Below are 5,506 nucleotides of genomic sequence, written 5' to 3'. Positions count from 1 at the left end.
GTCGTTTTGCGGAGTTGAGGGAGTCTTCTCTCCACTTTATTCTCCGATTCATTTCTGTTTTCTTCTGTTTTCCTTCTTTTGCACATAATTACCTCTTTAATATTGTTTTCTCGGATTATGCGCGGTACTTTTGTTTGTCTTTTCAGGTACATATGGTAGCACTACTGGCTACTGAAACCTCCTAGCTCACGCTGGTTTGGGGAGGTTTCCTTTTGCTGCGCTTAAAGTCTTGTGAGTTTCCGAGTTCCTTTTCATGTCTTATTTAGTTAATTTGTCGCAAATTCCCGTTTCCCTTTTATTTCATTATATGATTTTGCACAATGGGGACATTGTGTGATTTGGTTTGGGGAAGGTTTTGCATTGCATTCACATGTTTTATTGCATTTCTGTTTCACGTTTATTGCATTTCAGTTTGCATTGTTTATTTTATTTCCCTTATATATACAAAAAATTCAAAAAAATTGGAAAATTTCATAAAATTCAAAAAAAAATTGCACGCTTATTTTAGCATATAGGTCGAGTCAGAACGGTAGTATTTCAATGATGACATTGCATTTTCAGCTGTTTATGCATAAGCCTTGCTAATTGACATGTTATTAGTAGAATCATATATGCATAGTCTACGAGTTTTCATCAATTTACTTGCTGGACTTGAGACTTGATTTTGATTTATGGCAAACTACATCATTTTCTGAGGTTTAGAGCTTATAACTGGCGTCATTCATGGCCAGTTCATTTAGGATGTGAGTAGTTACTCCTTATGAGACATGTTACATCAATATTCATAAATATGAACTTTATCTGCTTAATACCTGTATGCATTCGGGTTCGTGGTTAGTTGACACATGTGGAAGAGGTCACCCATTTACTCATTTTTCCCATAAGCTCCACACTGCCAAAAATAGCCTTTTTGTCCCGTTAACTACATCCTATACTTAGCCTGCCCTTGTCAAGCTAGTAGTTTATGTTCTTGGGATTGTGACTTTGTTTTTGGTAGCTAATGTTCATTTTGAGATGATGTTGGGAAGATGAAAAAGGAAGGAAGGAAAGAAAAAATAGAATTGAAAAAAGAAAATAAAGAGAAAAATAAAAAGAAATTTCGATTTATGGTCGGTCGACTGGCCTCATTGGTCGATTGACTGACGCCCGAGAAGAGAAAATCAAAATCGCATAATTCAAAGTCTTTAATAAATGGCGATTTTTGCTCTCATGCTGTATTTGTATCTTATGGGGAGTTGACTAATTATGGAGATTATGAGATTTGTGCTTACTATTAGCACCGTTTCGATTGAAATCTTGAGCAAGAAGTTGGATGTTGTTATAATTTGGTTCCCTTAGTTACTAGCTTGGCTTTTAACTCTGTTTTTATCCAAATTTATCTTAGCCCCTTTTTGCCCATAGCCTCACATATCCATATTTACCTCGGCATGTGTCATGGTCATTTGTTTGGTTGGAATGCATATGTATGGTTGTAGAGATTATTTTCATACTAGATTACATGCATGTTCTTATAGGTCGTAGTTAGATGAGTGTCACTACTAAATGAATTCTTTCTATCTTTTACATATATTCACCTGTGCTTATGTGTGATATGAGCGACCCGTGAGAGTCCATAATGATAAGTCTCTATAGTTGACGGTTCAGCAGTTTTTGACGACTACATAACTCGTTTGCATGATTCATATTGCTAATTGATTGTTAGTTGTTGCATTAAATTGGTTTAGGCTTTACAGGTTGCATTTCGCTCTGAGATTGAACTCGTTCCATTAGGTTTTAGGATCGAGTCTAGTTCTTGCTTGGGGACAAGCAAGGGTTTGGTTTGGGGGAGTTTGATGCGTGTCCTTAATATGATGTTTTACACCCTATTTAAAACGCATTTCAGAGCTCAATCAAGTAGTTATGCTACTATTTTCCCTATTTCCGTCTACTTTTGTGTTTTTGTATTATATTGCAGAAATGTGAAGAATCCAGCGGAAATCGAGCTGAATCCGTCCCTAAGTACCTTGCATTGCATTTGACGTGAAGTATTTACTCAAGAAACGAACTTGGTGCGCATTTCGAGGCCTGAAAGACAACTTTATGAAGAATTTAGAAGCGACTACCAGTTACAGTGGTCGATCGACTGATGCCTATGGTCGATCAACCAAAGCACGACTTACAGAAGCTACTGTTCAGCAGGGTTCAGCCGATCGACCGGTTCCAGTGGTCGATCGACCAAACCGTTAATCTGACGCAAATTTCGAGAATTCCAAAGCCCATTGTAATTAGGTTTTAGGAATAAGTGTTACGTTATATTCCTATATAACGTAACTTGATGTTTTCAGAAGATCATCAAGTTTTTCACCATCAGTTTTAGGGAAATAATTAGGGTTCAATAATAAGATTAGCATTAGCATTCTTAATCATCTAATACAATTTTTATTTTCGTTCGTGCTTTGGATCCTGCTTCCTGCCTTCAACTGGTAATTTTAATTCCATAATTTCAGTTTACTCTTTATTTCGTTCATAGTTAGAATTGCTAGATTAGAATTCCCAAAGCCGAGTTATCGTTTTATGTTAGTTAAATATTTAGTTATTTCCATCATGAATTCAGTAGCTTTGTTTGTTAATCTTATTGTTGTTTCTATCACAATCATGAGTAGCTAAATCATTCGTGCTAAGATGTAGGGGATCTGTAGGTTAGGCGGCATTAGAATTCGTAACCCCTGAATCGCGCCATGGTCAACCGACTAGCCTACCTGGTCGATCGACCGGCCACGTGATATTTGCTTCATTTTAATTAATTTAATTGCTATATTTGACGAATCGAGTGCACGCGACTATTTGAATGCTTAGGAATTGACCAACCCGATAAGATCGAAAGATAGGGGAGGGAGACAGACTACTTAATTAAGACGACTGAATTAATAAGATCGAGAGATAAGTTAATATAGACTTTTAAATCACTTTTCAGGATGAAAGTTAGCATTAGTGATATTAGGGACCCGTAGCTAGATCGAAAGATGCTACCTGTTAAGAATGGACCGAGTGGACTTCTTATTTTCCCGTCTCACGTGATTGACTCGGACTAACCTAGGACACTGCCGCCGAAACTATAATGAACCGACCATCTTGGGACTCTTTTAATATTTGTTTTCCTCTTATTTCTTTAATTACTCGTTTACTTGCTTTAGTTTACTTTTAAATTTAATTGCCCTTAGTTATAGAACAATTCAACTCAAACCCCCACATAATTGTTACCTTAGACTAAAACTAAGATAACTATTAATTGCATCGCCTCTCTGTGGTTCGACCCTGACTGCCACTAGCTATAGTCGTAGTTTGGACTATAAATATTATCTTTGGTACTCTACGACGGTATCAGTCACCTTGGAATAAACGATAGCCAAGGAATTATCACACCATAAGGTACTCTTGACTAGGCCTTAATCCATGGGTCAACGGATACTAGCATGACACATCCTAGGGTGTTTTACAAGTATTCTAACAAGCAAAGTCTTAAGAAGAAAAAGTATCTACAAGGGCCTTATATACACTTGTCAAGTTTCCCAAATAGATGGTTTCACAAAAATTTTCTAACATGCGAACTACATGCCGTGATGCAACTATCATATTTACAAACTAATGCATATGATTCTACCAACAAATATGCCAAATAATCTAAATGTAAGTCCTAAATTCACATTGTTTGTACCGCATCAATCAAAATAAAGCCACATAGTCATTAACATAAAGAGGAAAAAGGAGATTAGAAAGATCATACCATGCGGTCTTCAATATCCTCATGTCTTGGATGTGGCGTAGTCAATCAATGTGAACAAGGATGGACAAAGACAATATATACAAAACAATATATACAAGACTATACTACAAAGGAAATGAACATGTTTTTGGTTTTTCAATTTTTCAAATTTTTATGGTTTTTGTTTTTATGAAATTAAAGAACATATTTTTGGGATTTTTGAAAAAATTTCAATTTTTAGATTTTGGAATATAAATTCTCATCCCCCGCTTTATTTTGGACATTGTTCTCAATGTACATGTAGGAGTAGGAATGAAAAAGAAATACATGTTTTTGGATTTTTGATTTTTTTTAAATAAAGTACAAATGCAATGATATGATATGAATGAATGCATGCTCTAACTAAATGCAATTCTATATGACATATATAACAAATGAATACAATCTAAACTATAATATATGATGCATGTTTTAAACTATGGTCACTTATGATCAAACCTCCCCAAACCGATTTAAACACTATCTCTAGTGTAGAAAAGAATAGGATTGGTCATTAGTGACTATGCATGAACTCTAGTCTATATGCAACTATCTACATGAATCATGTGAGATATATTACAATGCAACTATACTATATGAACTAACTAATGCAAATGCAATATGAAATATAATACAAATGCAAGTGAAAGCTAAACTAAATGCAATGTATATACAAAGGAGAGAGGGAGAGAAAAGTATCATACAAATGGAGGTGATGAGGTAGGCATCTTTCACTCATCATCATCATCTTGAGGATAGCCATACCGGTGAGAACTTCCTCCTTGGTCATACCCTCCTCCTTGGCTAGAATGCCCTCCACCTTGGCCACCAAGATTCCAGGCTTGGTCCCCTTGATTAGGGAACAAAATGTGTGGTTGGGCCCAAGAGGGCTGAGGGCCATTAGGGTCGATATACCCTTGTTGTCCCATTTGATAGTACTGGGGATAAAGGGCCAAGTAGTTGTTGACCCTCTCTTCATGTACCCCGAGGTCAACTCTATTCATAAGGTTCATAAAGTCATTAATGCCCGGGGTATCGGGGATTTGCGGCTTGAATTGCGTATAAGGAGTAGGGTATGGTGGGATGGGCACATAGGAAGGTGGGGGAATAGGCCTTACCGATATCCCACGAGGTATTTGTTGTTGGCGGGGTGCCTCTTCCCTTTGAGGGGGATTGCCGATGATTTGGATGTCGAGGAGGTAGCTCGGCCTAGGCGAATACGGGCTCAACCGTGGGTCGGTACCCGGTATATTCCACCCCGAAAGAATAATGGAGGAGCACCCTTTTGTGAACCACTCTACACTCCCGCCTTCAGTGTAGGAACACCACCGGTGGTGGTTGAAGACGGCGTCCTCATCAATCAAAGTACTCCCCTCAAGAGGAGCATAAGTACCACGGGAGTTGAACCCGGGGCAAAGGAAGTTAGGCAAAATAGTAATTAGACCTCCCATCACGAAGGTCTTGAGTTGGGTGCTCCCTTGAGAAAAGTCATAGAACCTTGTAAGCATCTCAAGGGGGGTATTGAAGTTGTAACGCCTCGTCCCCCGAACATTTAGATAGGACTCAAGGAATGTTAAATCAATGAGAGTGCACCTATCTTGTTCATATCTCCCATTGATGGTGCCGACTACGAAACGTTCGGTGATCCGAATCACCGGGTGTTGGATAGCGAAGGTATAGCACTGTTTTTGGTGGATGAAATCCCTCCCGGAAATAGCCTTCCAA

This window comes from Silene latifolia, chromosome X, assembly GCF_048544455.1.
Source record: "Silene latifolia isolate original U9 population chromosome X, ASM4854445v1, whole genome shotgun sequence".
NCBI classification, from domain to species: Eukaryota; Viridiplantae; Streptophyta; class Magnoliopsida; order Caryophyllales; family Caryophyllaceae; genus Silene; species Silene latifolia.
The sequence above is the reverse complement of the archived record's forward strand: the minus strand, read 5'-3'. Positions refer to the sequence as shown.